General features: G+C 40.6%; 1 long non-coding RNA gene across 2 annotated transcripts; it reads left to right on the plus strand.

The window, feature by feature from the left end:
* Window positions 1–564: 564 nt before the first annotated feature.
* LOC307170427 lies at window positions 565–1,589 on the plus strand. 2 transcript variants are annotated; one of them, XR_013823383.1, is made up of 3 exons: window positions 565–736; window positions 903–997; window positions 1,366–1,589. It is a non-coding gene; the product is annotated as an uncharacterized lncRNA (long non-coding RNA). The 2 variants fall into 2 exon arrangements; XR_013823384.1 differs by having other exon boundaries at window positions 723–740.
* The last annotated feature ends 16,416 nt before the right edge of the window (window positions 1,590–18,005 follow it).

Raw genomic sequence — 18,005 nt, forward strand, 5'->3', positions numbered from 1 at the left:
TTGTTTGTATGTCAAAAAACACCAGCATGTTGAAACTTCGCATGCATGTTCATGATGATAAATGAGAAAAAGTCACAAAATATCAAGAAAAAAAACATAGGTTAACCAGTATTTCCAACAACTAAAAAATCTAAACGGGTCAAATTGACCCGCAACATAACACAAGGGTTAAGATAACAGCGTGGTTGTTGTGAGAGCACGATTTCATGCCAATCTGTAAGCAAAGTCACGTTAGACCTAGCTTCACAACTCGCATAGTTAATGCTGCAGTTTTGTAGTACGAATTTTTGCTGTCAGCAGAGGGATAGCAACAGAAAGATGAATGTTGAAATTTTCATTTTTCGGGATATTTTATAGGAAAATACTATACGGGAAGACAGCGGGAAAAGAGCTCTGCTGGAACAAGTTATGAAGTGAAGCCGGCAAACACTGAAGAAGAGCTTGAAGCTTTAGAGAATCGCTTGGAGGACAAGAATGAGGGAGTAGAACTGGTAAGTTTTAAATAATTAATCTTGTAAAGTGCTGGCAAAGTTTCATTATGACAATTGGCTTGTTCACTTTGGTGACCACTACAAACTCCTCGTCCTCATCATGTGCCTGCTTTGTGGAGGTCTGACTCTGACCACATTTTCTGGTTATAATTTTAATTTCTTGTTTCTTGTTCTTTTCCGAGTAAACATCTGAAGATGTTGGGAGGCGTTGATGCTGCAGACCATGTGAAGAAGTCAATGGCTGCGTAAGTAACTTTATGTTCCTTTTTTGCATTAGTTTACAGTGATGTTCCCTGTCATATACTGTCATGCACTCCCCCCACACACCCACTTACTCACTCTCTGCTACATTTTCATAATGAACTTGATTGCAATATAATATTCTAATATAAATCTGTTTAACCATGGCAGAACTATGACAAATAAAATGATGGCCATAATGAGCCTCAGAGGAAGAAGTGGGAAGGTTGCCTTCATGAAGACCCGTCTCTACAAGATAATCTGTGGTGAGTTTGCTTTAACATAGTAGTTTTGTAACAGTGTTTTAAATAATTGAATATAGTAAGCAGAATAATAATTCATAAGAAATGAAGAAATCATTTTAGTTGGAGGACTCTACAGAGCATGCTCAAATATTATATACAGTACTCCATTCTGGGCTCTAGACTAACTTCTCTACCGGCAGCACTGGTTACTACCAACTGCCTTTTGTTGCTTGCCCAAGCACATGATTATCAATGACCTTGCACATTGATCAATACTAATTTATATACTTGAAACATTGGCAATTCCACAAAAGTTGATATTTGCAAAATATTTTAATTTGAGAGGTTAACGTTTGCTAATACTGATCTGTTTTTCCCCCCCTCATCAGACGCTGTCTTGAGCTCATTTGATACAACTACAACAAAAGTAGACGAATACATGGCCAAATACTTGAAATATGCACCAGAGAGGATAGGTGGCGGTGGCAGAAAGAAGTAACAAGAAGGGAAGATTTAACCAGCCGTGTTCAATGTTGCCCAATGTTTGGGCCGTTTTTCTAAAGGTTAAAGTTCGACACGTGTAAAATGATGTTGTGTGAAATGTTGGCACACTTGCAGCCATGCAATAAAGCATGTTTCTTACGTCAGTGAAATGTCTTTATTAATCTTCTTCCTGGTCTTGCTTTGACCAGTTGGCTTCTTCCTAGCTGACTGTTCAACGTTGATTAGATTGACGTTGTAATGACATTGCTATTTCAACGTTGATTAGATTTGCAAAATCTAAACTAAAATCAATATTGATTCAACGTTGGCGAATTCACCTATGTTGAGAAACGTGACGTTGGAATGACATTGCTATTTCAACGTTGATTAGATTGACGTTGGAATGACGTTGCTATTTCAACGTTGATTAGATTGACGTTGGAATGACATTGCTATTTCAACGTTGATTAGATTGACGTTGGAATGACATTGCTATTTCAACGTTGATTAGATTTGCAAAATCTAAACTAAAATCAATATTGATTCAACGTTGGCGAATTCACCTATGTTGAGAAACGTGACGTTGGAATGACATTGCTATTTCAACGTTGATTAGATTGACGTTGGAATGACGTTGCTATTTCAACGTTGATTAGATTTGCAAAATCTAAACAAAATCCAACGGTTATCCAACACTGACACCTGACGTTGATTCAACGCTGACTCTACGTTAAAATGCCAGCTGGGAAGTTTTGCGCAGGAGATTAACACAGAATATGCAGATCTTTTCCTAGATGAAGTAGGAAGGCTTCCTGTAACATACTGCATGAAACTTGACAAAGAAGCTCAACCTGTCGTCCGTCCAGCACGGAGAATTCCTGCAGCAATGCAACACAAGGTAAAAGCAGAGCTGGAAAGAATGGTCGCTATCGGCGTTATCACTCCTATATCTGAGCCAACCGATTGGGTGTCATCTATGGTGGCCACTCACAAGAAAAACTCAGATGAAATAAGACTGTGTATAGACCCTAGAGACCTGAACAAATTTCTAAAACGTCCACATCACCCTATGCGCACAGTGGAAGAAGTGGCAGCGCAGATGCCAAACTCCACTGTATTCTCAGTACTAGACGCCAAAAGCTCATTCTGGCAGATTTCACTGGATCATAAGTCTTCCCTACTGACTACTTTCAGTACGCCATTTGGAAGATTTAGATTTCTTCGGATGCCCTTTGGCATTAATTCAGCCAGCGAGGTCTTTCAGCGTGCTATGGAACAGATCTTCGCTGGCTACCCGTGCTCAGTCATAGTTGATGACATCATTGTGGGGGGCAACGGCGAGCAGGAACACGATGTAAATTTGAAGAAAGTGTTAGACCGTGCTCGTGAAGTGAACTTGAGACTGAATCCTCAAAAGTGCAAATTCCGCCTAAATGAGGTGAGCTATGTTGGACATATTTTCACAAGCAAGGGACTACAACCTGACCCTGCTAAAACAAAAAAGCAATCACAGAAATGCTGCCGCCAGACAATGTTACTGCACTGCAGCGCTTCCTGGGTATGATCAACTATTTAGGAAAATTCATACCAAACCTCAGTGAGTTGTCTGCACCCCTGCGTGAGCTGACCTGTAAAAACACAGAGTGGTGCTGGTTTAAACAGCATCAGGATGCTTTCGAAGATCTGAAGCACAGGATTTCCAGTCCACCTACCTTGAAATACTATGACGTCCAGAAACCCGTCACACTCACCTGTGATGCTTCCCAGTTTGGACTCGGAGCTGCGTGTCTTCAAGAAGATGCACCTGTCGCGTACGCTTCTCGCACTCTGACGCAAACAGAAGTGCGTTACGCACAGATTGACAAAGAGCTTCTGGCTGTGGTATTCGCGTGCACCAAATTCAATGACTACATATATGGTAAACAAATTCACATTGAAACAGACCACCAGCCTTTGGTAACCATCCTTAACAAGCCTATCCACACAGCTCCAGCAAGGCTGCAACGTATGATGCTACGATTGCAGAAATACAACTTCACAATCACATTCAAGAAAGGAAAACATATGTTCGTCGCTGACACATTGTCACGTTCCCCCAGAGACTCACCAGACGAACACACTGATGACAGAGCTGACTTCGAGGTCATGTCAATTCAACACATCTCATCTTCCAGACTGAAAGAGCTTCAAACTCACACAACACAAGATCCGACCCTTCAACGGCTCTGCAGGATTATCAAGTCAGGATGGCCCTCTAGCCAATCAAAGCTGCCAGCAGAAATTCGTGAGTATTTTCCGTTCAGGGATGAGCTCACAGTCGATGAAGATGTGCTCATGAAGGGGTCGAGAACAGTTGTTCCAGAATCACTGCGCAGCGAGTATATCACTATAATTCACAGAGGTCACCCCGGCCTTGATGCAACTAAACGCAGGGCCCGAGGCATTGTGTTCTGGCCTTCTCTTACCAAAGACATTGAAAAGGAGGTACTGTCGTGCTCCGTCTGTAATAGTATGAAGCCCCATCAACAAAAAAAACCTCTTCACTTACACGACATCCCTGAACTTCCGTGGTCAAGTGTGGCTACAGATATCTTTGAGTGGAATGGTCAACACTATCTCGTACTAGTTGACTCCTTTTCAGGATGGTTTGAAATTGATCTGCTTCGTGACCTGTCCTCCAGTACAGTGATTACAAAACTCAAAAGGCACTTTGCAGTTCATGGGAGTCCACACAAAGTCTTTTCAGACAATGGTACCCAATTTTCAAGCCAACGGTTCAAAGAATTTGCTGCTGCCTGGGATTTTATACACACTACCAGTAGCCCTGAGTATCCACAAGCTAATGGGCTAGCCGAGAGGGCAGTGCGGAGTGCAAAACATCTAATGGAGAAATCCAAAAGGGATGGCTCGGATGTGTTTCAAAACTTGCTTAACCTCAGAAATGTTCCACGCGATGAGACACTGGGTTCGCCAGCGGAGAGATTAATGTCGAGGCAGACGCGCACAACTCTGCCAATCAGCAAGTCCATTCTGGTGCCAGCCTCAAAGGACAACGTTGCTGTCATGACTCAACTCTCAAAAAAGAGACACTGTCAAAAGAGATACTACGCCAAGTCCAGCAGAGCTCTCCGGCCACTCATACAAGGTGAGATAGTGAGACTTGCAACTTCTAAAGGCCATAACAGGATCGGACTCGTCAAACAGCTCTGTGATGAACCAAGGTCATATCTTGTGGAGACTGAAGGAAAAGAATACAGACGAAACCGAAAACATATCCTTCCTGTCGCGGAGCCACAACCACAACGGTTCGAGCACAGCGATGTGACATTTCCCTTTGTCCAGACCCCCTCTGTTGAATCTAAGCACAAATACTCCACTCCAAGTGAAGTCAAAGAACAATGCACCCCACAAGGAGCCGAGAAGAAGCCGCTGAATGAACATTCAACAAGAATTCCTTCCACAGCTCCATATGTGACCAGAGCAGGTCGCCTTTGCAAACCAAACCCTAAATACATGGAATGAAGAAGAAAGAGGAAACAGTTTAGTTTAGTAACAAAATGTTCAATTTGTAAATGTTGAGGTTATTTTGGAAAAAAGAGGTTAAGTGTAAAAGACTTTTTACTCTCAGCTTAACTAATCTGTTAAATGTGTTGCTTATAAAGATAAAGGCTTTGAGTTAACTTACAATTTAAGGAACTTTGTAGGGAACTTTTCATTAAGGAATATCTGTCACAATTAAAGAAGGAGGATGTAGAACAGAGTGCTCTGTAGCTTTAAATCCAACAGACTAAGTTGTAAAAGCTGGTTTCTACGCATGCGCGAGTATGTGTTACGGTGATGAAGTTATATGCTTGTATGTTGAACTTCTGCATCTCCTCTAGTAAAGTTATGTTGTTAAACAAACCTTTGCCTTGCCGCTCGTCATTCAACACTACAGTACTTTTTAGAGATTCTAAATCTACAGAGTGTGTGTGTGTGTGTGTGTGTGTGTGTGTGTACGTCTCCCAAAAATTCTGTTGGGTTCTAGCAATAAGTTTCTCACGACAAAAAATATGAAAGTTATTACTCACCTCTAGATAAGCCTCTTTATTCTATAGAGCCAAACAAAATAATAGTACCTCAATTCTCGGAGTAATGCAGTCAAGCGTCACGAGCGGTCACCTCAGGTTCTCACTCATTCCGACGCTGAAATGCTTCCGAAGCGCTGTCGTCTCTTCCTCAGTGCCAGAGGAAATCTGAATCACGCGGGAATTCAGCGCTAGTATCTGGATGTGTCGTACTCTTTCTCTCGGTGTCAGAGAACTCTCGATCGCGAGGGAATCAGAGTTCTCTGTGGGTCTGTCCTCCAGCGATGTCGTCCGCCGAATAAATCATCAACTAACCACTGTATTTCGCCAAGTTAATTGACCCTTCGCTAAGCCCCGCCCTCCTTAGTTACTGTTGCTACGCCTGTCAAGCTTTTGCGCCTGGCACGTCTATAGAGCTGGTAAGTTCCGCCCCTTCCCGCAAAACCCCGCTGGACCTCAAAGTTGAAAAACCGTCAATGCTAGTGAATGGGAGAAAATAATTATTTTCTGGTCCCGTTTGAATTGTGCCATGAATGTGAACATATGTTGTCTGTGAATTTTTTATATAACTTTTCGTGTAAAGAATGATACAATTTAGTGGGTAGAAGTTTGATACGGTTAGACTTTATGTGAGAGCACTTTGTGGACTACAACTCTCGACGCGTTAGAAACGTCAACACACTCGCACACGGACTAGCTCACGGATCCCGCTAAACATGGCTGTGTCTTTGGTGCACTTCACCGCCTTCTTTCAGGGAGAGAACAAAATCGTTGAAGTTGGTGAAAACCACGGGTAAGTCAACTTTATGGGGTGACGTCACATAGGCGACATGTAGTCTTTCTCGTTATGTCTTTTCCACAACTGCTAGCTGAAGAATCATACCATACACTGTCAAACTCATAACATGGAGAGTTATATAAAAAATTCACAGACAACATATGTTCAATTCATGGCACAATTCAAACGGGATCAGAAAATAATTATTTTCTCCCATTCACTTGCATTGACGGTTTTTCAACTTTGAGGTCCAGCGGGGTTTTACGGAAGGGGCGGGACTTACCAGCTCTATTACAGTATGTATGCACTGGTTTCAGACATTCCTAGGAGATAATTAGTCATTTTTGGCGAACAGGTGAAAATATGAGAGAACAAGACTGCAGTATGCATTCGAGGGATATATCCACCACATAATATGCAAACGATTACAGAATAATTTCATCAAAATTGAAGCTAAAGTCTATAACGTTAGGTCCCAGCGCAAGCAGCAGCCGCCTCATACACTGACCACTCAAATGGGAAACACACAAATTGAGCCAGCAGGGTAAGTGAAATGTGAAAATATTCTAATATTTATAAATCAAACAACTTATCCATATGTATTGTGGAAAAAACACAAGACATTAGCCTGACCACTTTGCAATGATAACGATCTCCCGCTTATATTTGTAGTGCGCCAGGCTAACGTTTCCTATTATCAATGTAAAGCTGCTTTGGAACAATCTACATTGTTAAAAGCGCTATATAAATGAAAATGACGCCCGGCATTTCTCCACTTGGGTTTTAGGTTTCGGGAAGGGAACAAAATCCACCACCCCGTCCAAACTTTTAGGATACCGGGTATCAGATTTGCACAATCCATACGCACAACGCTTTCGGCATGTTTCCCTCGCTCGAAAGCTTGCCAGACCTCCCGCGCCTAGTTACGGTTGCTAAGCCACGATTGGCCTGTGGCGGTTTTCGGGCGTGACTTAGCGAAGGGTCAATTTAACGAACTTTCCTTTCAAATGTAAACAAACAGTATCTCACCACTTTATAAATAACGAAACAAAATAAAATACATTAAAATTTCTAGAATTTCTTGTCGAAACCACTCAATACACAATCTAAATAACAACTATAACTAAGTGTTTTCAACTGAGGAATACGCGTGTGACCGCTCTCCTCTGAATGACAATTAACTATCCAATAGGAATCCTCTTTCCAGTACGGGAGGCGGGACCATTACTTTATCAGCCAATCAGATATGAAATGCTTCACTCAACCATATTTGCATATACATTACAAAAGTTTGAAAAGTGTAAACAAAAATAGCTCACCTCAGCTGACTGATTACATTAAAATTGCAAAAATTTTTTGTATTATAAGTTTTCGGAAATGTTATGTTTATTAAATATGTAAATGGAGCGTTATCTCACAAATGTGCATACATTTCTAGAACAAAATTCTTGTTTCGTTTTTCTTTTCTTTTTTGACATATTATAGTCAAAGGTTTTTACAGAGGGGATTTTGGATTTCTCTTTTTATCACTCCATAAGTTTAAAAAAATACTGTCAACAACCAGGAATAAATAAATTTCCTTTTTTTCTTTTTATAGAATAAAATCAGGTAAATTCTATATGAACAAACCCCTCTGTAAAAACCTTCAGAATATTGATAGGAATAAAACTGTAAAGTTTGGTATATGTAAGTGCTGCTGAAGTGGAGAGAAAAAGTCATTTTGAGAAAACAAGTCAAGTCAAGTCAAGTATATTTGTATAGCGCTTTTCACAATACAGATTGTATCAAAGCAGCTTCACAGTATTAAATTAAAATAATACAACAAGGTTTGTTTCTAATGGAATTTATTGATTGATAAAATTAAAATTAAATATCCCCAAAATATCCCCAACTGAGCAAGCCAAAGGTAACAGTGGCAAGGAACCGAAAAAACTCCATCAGGTGACCTAATGGAGAAAAAAAAAAACCTTGGGAGAACCCAGGCTCAGTCGGGGGCCAGTTCTCCTCTGGCGTTTATGAACTAGAGGCCGGATTTTAGTTTGAACTGTAAGATTAAAAATATTATATGAATGCCTGGCTGAAGAGATGCGTCTTTAATCTAGTTTTAAACTGGGAGAGCGAGTCTGAGCAACGAACAGTATCAGGAAGGCTATTCCAGAGTTTTGGTGCTAAATGTGAAAATGCTCTCCCTCCTTTGGTGGATCTGGATATCCTAGGTATGACCAAAAGCCTCGAATTTAGTGACCTTAAAGAGCGCGATGGATTATAGGGCGATAGAAGATCGGTTAAATAGACTGGAGCTAAGCCGTTTAGGGCTTTATAAGTCAGTAGCAATACCTTGTAATTAATACGGGACTTTATAGGTAACCAATGTAGTGATGATAAAATCGATGTTATATGATCATATTTTCTTGATCTAGTTAGAACTCTAGCGGCGGTATTTTGGACTAACTGTAGCTTGTTTATTGAGGATGCAGGACAACCGGCTAATAAAGCATTACAGTAATCTAGTCTCGAGGTCATGAATGCATGAACTAACTTTTCTGCATCAGAAACTGATAGGATATTACGTAGCTTAGCAATGTTTCTAAGGTGGAAAAAGGCTGTTTTTGTAACATATGATTTTCAAAAGACAGGTTGCAATCTAATATAACACCCAGGTCTTTTACTGTAGAGGATGAAGTAACAGGACATCCTACTATGTTAAAGTTGTATTGTAAGAGGTTTTGTGGGCGGTTTTTTGAACCGATAAGTAGTACCTCTGTCTTGTCTGGATTTAATAAAAGAAAATTACGCGTCATCCAATCTTTTATATCTTTAACACACTCTGTCAGTTTGGATAATTTAGCGTTTTCATCCGGCCGTGATGAAATATATATTCCTTATAATTTTCCAAGTGGCAACATATATATTGAGAATAATAGAGGGCCTTTAAAGCAGACTTTAAAGACACATACTGTAATTGAAATCTACAGACGCAAATAGATAAAGTGCTATAAAAGATACACTTAAAAGTGTATTTAGGATGTTTTCTTTACACTAGTCTGAAAAATAAAGCCAAAAAGCCCAAAATCTCAAAATTAACATGATAAAACAGTTTTTGTCTGTAGTGTCTCGCCTCAAAGACATAGTTACATAACAAACTTTAGAATTAAAGTTAATTCTGAATTACACAAGGACAAGTTTTTATTTTGTGAACAAATTTAAATTTAGTTTTTATATATTTAGTTTCAAACTCGGTTCACTGGACAAAATGCGTTGTCAACCTGCAACGTCATCAAACACAGACGACACTTGAATTAAATAAATATACATGTGCATATAATAGCTACATAGATGTGTATTTATAATATAAATTCATTATTAATTATAAATGATAAATTGTCACATTTGAAAGTGAATGACACATTGTGATATTTAATATTAAAATAAATGTAATTGGTCATATTAGATGTGTCTTTTATCTTATTTAACTATAATCATGATCCCACTTATCTCTGTTGATTTGTGGTAGATAGCCTGTTTATTATTATTATTTTTAATGAAGGCTATAGATCATGGGTGTCAGACCCAGTTCCTGGAGAGCAGCAGCCCTGCAGAGTTTGGCACCGACTCTAATTAAACACACCTAAACCAGCTAATCAAGGTCTTCAGGATTACTTGAATACTTCATTTTCCGCGTTCCGCTCAGTTTTGTTCCGCGAGCCGGTCGAACTAAGCTTACTCTTTTGCCAGTGAGCGCGGAAAGACACATTCTGTGTGTGGGCATTATCAGTGGACTTTATTTTCAAGCGTTCAAGTCACTCGCACATGCGCTGTTGTCTGCAGACCAGGGTGTTTCCCCGAGAACTAATGGTTCCCTTGAGAACATTTTCCTGGTTGTATTTGCACCGCTCTAAAGTGACGTAAGACACGCTTGTTGTTGTGACTTTTATTTTGAAGGCGCGGGGGACCTTTATTTTGACAGCACTAAAAACGCCTGAGCATACAAACAGTTCTTGCATTCTCTGTGTTCATTAGTTTACGATCTGTCTAACAGTCCTGTCTAATACGTCATTAGATAGAACTGTCATACATATAAAGTAGACAGTGATGAACAGTTATTAGCGTATGTCGTGTGTTTGATGTCCAGTGTTGCTGAGCAGAAATATATAATCATGTTTCTCTTGATCCCCTCAAAGTTGCGTTGGATTTTCTCCTCAGCGTAAAGGTTAAGAGCTTCATCTATCACTCTTTTACATGTTCGTAGAGTTAGTTTCTGGAGTAAATATATAGGCTATAATCTGTGTGTTAATAATGGCGGTGCTGGTGTTTCGCGTGCGTTCGGCCAATCAGCGAACACTACCGTCACTGTAGTTCCTATAGCGCTGGTTTAGACCGACTCTGAAGTAGGAGTAAATTAGTTCCTCCAAAAGGAGTTCCTAGAACTAAAATCGTTCCTAGTTCCTGCGGTGCGAACACGCCAAAATCCGGGAACTTCCGCCAATAGTTCTAGGAACTATGAGAAGGTTCCTCCGGTGCGATTGTGGTCTTCAGCACACTGTTCTGTACTCAGTTCTAATTAGTCTTTGCAAACATTGTGAAGTCAAACTTGCTAGAAAGTGAGTGCTAGAAATCTAGATGAAGATGGATAACAGCTTTTTAGCAATTATAAAGGGAGCGCTCATTGTGCGTTTTCTAGAGATGCGCGGATGGGCTATTATTTCATCCGCAACCGCATCACAAAACTCATTATCTGTCCGCCATCCATCCGCACCAACGTTTTTGACCAAATTTCAAAACCGCACCCGCCTCCTAACCTTAAGGAGAAGGACCTTAACCTTAAGGAGAAGGTTAAAAATTTCATTGACAGTCAAGCATTCTTGCAAAACAACCAAGTGCTGTCACAGCCTCAAATCTCAATCTCGAACCCCTTCTACCAACATAACACAGGCGTAGAACCATCACCAATCCTCTACAATACTCCTGTAACCAAGCAAGAAACCCCGCTGCACAGACAACAACGGCTGTCCATATACACGTCAACACCACATCCTAACATATCACATCCAGTTCTCAACCACCAACACCAGTCATTCAGCTCAACGCCCCCAAATCCCCAAAACAGCCATCTACGGTAAATGATATGGCTAAATATCTAATGAGACGTGAACTGGTGTCAGCCACTTTGCAAACCTTTGATGATGATCCACAAAATTATCGTAGCTGGAAATCGTCATTTCTGAATGTCACTAAAGACTTGTCCCTGTCCCCTAAAGAAGAATTAGATCTACTTGTAAAATGGCTTGGACCAAAGTCAAACCAACAAGCTAAAAGAATCAGTGCGGCTCAATTCAACGATGCCTCTGAAGCTCTAAAAATGATCTGGCAACGCTTGGAAGAAACCTACGGAGCACCTGAGGTAATTGAACATGCACTCTTTCAAAAGGTTGAAAACTTTCCTAAGATTACAGCTAGAGACTCAAGTAAGCTAAAGGAGCTAGGAGACCTCTTACTTGAACTACAACTAGCTAAAGCAGAGGGTTATTCACCTGGGCTAGCCTTTCTGGATACAGCTTGTGGTGTTAATCCCATAGTGGAACGGCTCCTCCCTTACTCCATCCAAGAAAGATGGATCTCACATGCATCCAAATACAAGGTAGATTACAATGCCACTTTTCCACCATTTTCTACCTTTTCTAACTTTGTACGGGAGCAAGCACGCATAAGAAATGATCCTAGCTTCGCCTTTCTGTCAGCAGCTCAGTCCAAGTTTGACAGACCAGTTAAAAACAGTACTCGCCCTATGATTTCAGTGAAAAAGACAGAAATAGCACAGAGTAATGAAACAATAGATGTTAGTGAGGATCCAGACAAACAATGTCCTTTGCATAAAAAGCCGCATCCTCTCAGAAAATGTCGCAGTTTCCGCAGTAAGTCCCTAGAAGAGAGAAAAACATATCTGAAGGACAAAAACATATGCTTCAAGTGTTGTGCATCAACCAAACACCAAGCCAAAAACTGTCAGATCAAACTCACCTGCAAAGAATGTGGGAGTGAAAGACAATACAGTGCTACATCCAGGCCCACCCCCTCCTAACAGCATCACACCGCCAACAGAGGTGAAGCAGCATGGCGGGAGCCTGAGACCAGCACACCATCAGTCTCAGCTACTGCAATGTGCACAGAGGTATGTGGCGAACAGCGCGGCTCAAGGTCTTGTGCTAAAAAATGCCTGGCCAAAGTGTATCCAGTAGGACAGAGGGACAAAGCAATAAACCTGTATGCTGTTATGGATGAGCAAAGTAATCAGTCTCTTGCCCGCTCAGAGTTTTTTGACCTCTTTAGTGTTAAAGGAGGCACAGAGGTGTATACATTAAAGACATGTTCAGGAATCATGCAAGTGAGAGGGAGAAAGGCTAAAGACTTTATTGTCGAGTCTATAGATGGTCACATAAAGGTGCAACTGCCTGCGATGCTAGAATGTGACATGATCCCAGAGGATCGCTCAGAGATTCCCTCGCCTGAAGTCGCCCAATACCACCCACACTTAAAGGAGCTCTCGCACAAGATACATCCCATAGACTCAAATGCAAAAATATTGTTGCTCTTGGGTAGAGACATCCTGAGTTTGCACAAAGTGAGAGAGCAGCGCAATGGTCCCCATAGTGCACCATTCACCCAGCGCCTTGACCTCGGCTGGGTTATTGTGGGAGATGTCTGTTTGAATGGTGCACACAAATCAAGATCTGTCGCAGCATACAAAACTAACACACTGCTCAACGGGCGTCCATCATACCTCAGTCCATGTACCAATGTCCTGCAAATAAAAGACAAATCTGTAAGTCAACTAAAAGACACTCAAATCTGCACAGATATTTACCAGGCAATGCAAACAGACAATCTCGGGGACACTATCTTCATCAGGAGGGAGGATTATAAAAAAATTAGCACTTTCACAACAGGATGCGCAATTTCTCACAATAATGCAGAACGAAATGTATCAGGATGAGAAAAACAGCTGGGTTGCACCCCTTCCTTTTGTTACACCCAGACAACGTCTACCAAATAACCGAGACCAGGCTTTAAAAAGACTCATCACACTATGAAGTCTCGACAAAAAAACATGAAATGAGAGAGCACTTTGTACAGTTTATGCAAAAGTCATAGACAACAAGCAAGCAGAAGTCGCACCCCCCTTACAGCTGAATGAAGAGTGTTGGTATCTTCCCATGTTTGGGGTGTACCACCCGCAGAAGCCCAAGCAAATACGTGTGGTTTTTGACTCAAGTGCCAAACATGAGGGTGTAGCACTCAACGACGTTCTTTTAACCCTCTGAGGTCTGAGCTGTTTTCTGGGCCCTGGAGGTGTTCTGACATGCTCTGACATTTGTGCTTATTTATGTTACTTGTGACATTTTCATGGCTAAAGTCTAATTACACTGTATTCAGCACAAACTCTGCTACAATAATATATCAGCAGCATGTGTGTAAAAGTTTGTTGTTTTGAGATAATGACATTTATGCGTGGTTTGTGAAAATACAAAAAAAAATTCTCACTGAAATAAGGCCATGAAACCCATACTGATTATTTCTTCACAAGACTTTTGAAAATTGTATGACGTAGCCTAGAATATTTGCTCTAAAACTATGTGAAAATCACCCTGACTGCTCATTCAGATAAGACAATATATTGATTTAAAAATTTTACGACGTGTTTTGTGTGAATAAGCCTTATGCGAGAGCTCATTAATATGTATGGCTTTTCTCACCTGAGAAAGACAAAGACACTCTCTAATGTCCCTATTAGGAGCTATCATGGCCCTATCATTCTGAGCAACCTTGCACAATACAGTAAATGAGGAGATTTAAAAAAGAATGGCTTTTAAATTGTTTGGCTTTATTTACAACACAACATAATCCAAAGATACAAAACCAATGACAAAAAAGCACTCATTGAAAACTATTATCGAAAGACAGAGACCTTTGTGCCAATCCTAAAAACATTGTACATACCTTTTATTTCCAAGGTGTTTGATTTTCACTTTACCATGTTCATGAGACTCATGTGAATGTTGAAGTCAGCAGGAGTGGCATCTGGGCCCTGAAAGAAAAAAAAATTAAATGCGCAGTGCTGCATAAAATAATAACAATAACCATATTAGCAGCCTATAAATATTCCAAAATAAAACAACTAAGCTAGAGAAAAATATATTGATTATCATGTTACTTCAAATGTTTCCATTTGTTATGATGATATGGCATGAGATAATAGTAAAAACATGAAGCCGTTTGGTGCTTTTCACCAAATATGATACATTCAAACGCGATCGCGCTCCAAATATGATACATTCAAACGCGATCGCGCTCCAAATATGATACATTCAAACGCGATCGCGCTCCAAATATGATACATTCAAACGCGATCGCGCTCAAAACATTATGATTACCATATCTACATTGAGCAGATATCCACAAACACAGTAACAGTAAACCCGGGTCTAAATATTATAATATTCACCATAAATCTAGCAACAGTTCAACTGCAATGTGAAATGTATGCAACAATAACAAACTAATATGTAATAATTTCTTACCTTACATCTTCCTTGTCAAATCGCGTTCTTCTTCTTCTGAGGTATAATTCCAATGTAAGCTCAGGCGCGTCTTTCAAACTGGACGAAAAGCAGAGACTTGTGAAGTGTTTTGGTGTTTTGTTGTTGAGGTAACGAGCGCTTTCGCGTCCCCATGTGGAGATTTGCATGTGAATATCTTTTGCGCGAGTGGGCGTGTCCAAATTACCTGTAATTAGCAAGCGTTTGAGAAGCTGGACATCTTGTTGGTTTTATACAAATTACTTAAACAGAGAATAGTTGTTTTCGTTTTGAATCCGATCATTTAAAAGTACACACTTAAATGTTTATAAAGGTATATGGCTCATAAATGTGTGACAAGTATTCGCTGAGTTTTGTTTCAGTTTATAGACGTGCTCAAGAAAAAAAAGTTCACCGCGACGGAGAGGCAGAACGCACACCCTGTTTATTTTCTTTATTTTACAAAAGCACAATGTTTTGATTTGATTGTAAGTGGACACATACAAAAGGAGAAATATCACAGATTCTTTTTTTATATTTCTTTTTTCTGTATGACCATAAATGATGGAGTAATTTAAGTTTATAGTGCTACAATGTGGAGAAAATCCGGCAAAACGCGCTGGCGCGTTTGCCGACCTCAGAGGGTTAAGTGGCCCAGATCTCAACAACACTTTGCTTGGTGTTCTAATCAGATTTCGCAGAGAGCCCATCGCAATAACAGTAGATGTGGAACAAATGTTCTACTGTTTCACAGTAAGGGAAGACCATCGCAATTTCCTGCGATTTCTCTGGTTTAAAGACAATGACGTCACAAAAGAGATCATTGAGTATCGCATGAAAGTCCATGTTTTTGGAAATCGTCCGTCTCCCTCTGTTGCAATCTACGGGCTCCGCAAGGCAGCTGAAGCCAGTTTGAAGGAATATGGCAAGGACGCAGAGCATTTTGTCACCAGAAACTTTTACGTAGATGACGGTCTAACCTCACTTCCAACTGAATTTGAAGCAATTGCTCTCCTGCAAAAAACACAGAAAATGTTAGCTGAGTCAAATCTGCGTTTGCACAAAATTGCCTCAAACAGCAGCAAGGTCATGGAGGCATTCCCAGCAAATGACTTAGCAAAAAACATTAAAAGCCTTGACTTAGACACTGACCCATTACCTGTGCAAAGAAGTTTAGGCATCAGCTGGAGTCTTGAATCGGATACGTTCACATTTCAAATCTCTAAAGAACAAAAACCATTCACCAAAAGAGGCGTGCCATCCACTGTTAATAGTTTGTACGATCCCCTAGGTTTCGTTGCGCCTATAACTGTACAGGGAAAAGCACTCATAAGAGAACTAACCTCCGAACCATGCGACTGGGACGACCCCCTATCGCCAGCCAAAGAAAGACTATGGTCTGTATGGAGAGACTCTCTTCTCGAGTTAGAGCACCTACACATTCCCAGACCGTACGTACCTTTGTCTCTTTCCTCAACAAAGCACAGAGAGCTTTGTGTCTTCAGTGATGCCTCATCCACAGCAATAGCATCTGTCGCCTACTTGCGAGTTGTCAATGAGCAGGGACAGCACTTCACCGGATTTGTCATGGGCAAAGCTAAATTAGCACCAAAAACAGCTCACACAATTCCACGGCTGGAGCTATGCGCCGCTGTCCTTGCTACAGAAATGGCAGAGCTTATATGCCAAGAAATCGACTTGGAGCTTTATGCTGTAAAGTACTACACAGATAGTAAGATTGTACTAGGTTACATCTACAACATGTGAAGATTTTATGTCTATGTATCGAACAGAGTCTCTAGAATCAGAAAATCTTCAGAACCAAACCAGTGGCATCATGTCTCATCAGAAAACAACTCAGCAGATATTGCTACTCGCCCAATAGCAGCACTTCTACTGCCACAAACATACTGGTTCACCGGACCCCCATTCTTGACGAAGGAACTGCCCCAGTGTTCATCTACAGCAGCTACAAACAAGTTTGAGCTAATAGAACCAGAGCATGATTCAGAGATTCGACCAGAAGTAAATGTCTATGTAACTAAAGCCAACATCGAACCCCTCAGACCTCACCAGTTCGAACGATTCTCAACATGGAAACATCTCATACGAGGTATGGCAAAACTTCTCTAGCTAGAAACAAGTCCAAAGCTTCAGGCCAAAACAGTACAAATCCTCAAACTCAAGCTAAACTTACAGTCATCTCAAGTGTCCAACATTATGCATTCAAAGAGGACATTAAGAAACTGCATAAAGGGGAACGAATCCCAAAAACAAGCCCCTTGTGGACTCTAAACCCTTTCATAGACTCAGATGGGCTGTTAAGGGTGGGGGGTCGGACGTCTCTAGCCGACTTTCCATACGACAAAAAGCACCCGCTGATACTCCCTAAAAAACATCATGTGTCAACTCTGTTTGTGAGACATTGCCACCAAGGCGTCGCACACCAAGGTCGTCATCTCACTGAGGGAGCGTTGCGATCTGCTGGTGTTTGGATAATTGGAGGCAGGAAACTAGTCTATCAGTGTGTCACTTGTCGTAGGCTTAGAGGAAAACCTGTTGAACAAAAAATGGCCAACCTCCCAGAAGATCGACTCACCATGGAGCCCCCGTTCACTAGGGTCGGCTTAGATGTTTTTGGGCCCTGGAGTGTAGTCACGTCTTGTGGCCCTGGTAACTTTCATATAACTTGTTGCGTTGAGTTCATTGTGAAGTATCATGGCTGACATGCGGCTCGTACGGTGAAGTCGTGGCCGCATAAGGCTGTAAGTCGCTATTATTTATTATATAAATATGATGTTTATTAGGTTTAAGATGTTTATCAGTAAATTCATTAATCTAGAGATGCAAATGTTGCTAAAAACGAAATTTGAAGTGACGTGCACAGCGTGAGTATTAAAAGTTAGTCAGTTCCATAGCGATCTTTTGTTATGATTATATGGCTTATTCCGTGATTATAAGCCATTACCTAAAACAAGGAATATAATTAACAAATGCACGAAAATGTAACGTTTAATGTTTTGATTTAATGTTTCATTTGAATGCTTTAGCTAGTCAGTAAATACTGTTCAGTCAACTGCACTTTGAATATGTGCAATTCTAATTGCTGTATTTTCTATGTCTATTTA

The sequence above is a fragment of the Squalius cephalus genome (assembly GCF_949319135.1).
Source record: "Squalius cephalus genome assembly, chromosome: 13".
Taxonomy (NCBI): domain Eukaryota; kingdom Metazoa; phylum Chordata; class Actinopteri; order Cypriniformes; family Leuciscidae; genus Squalius; species Squalius cephalus.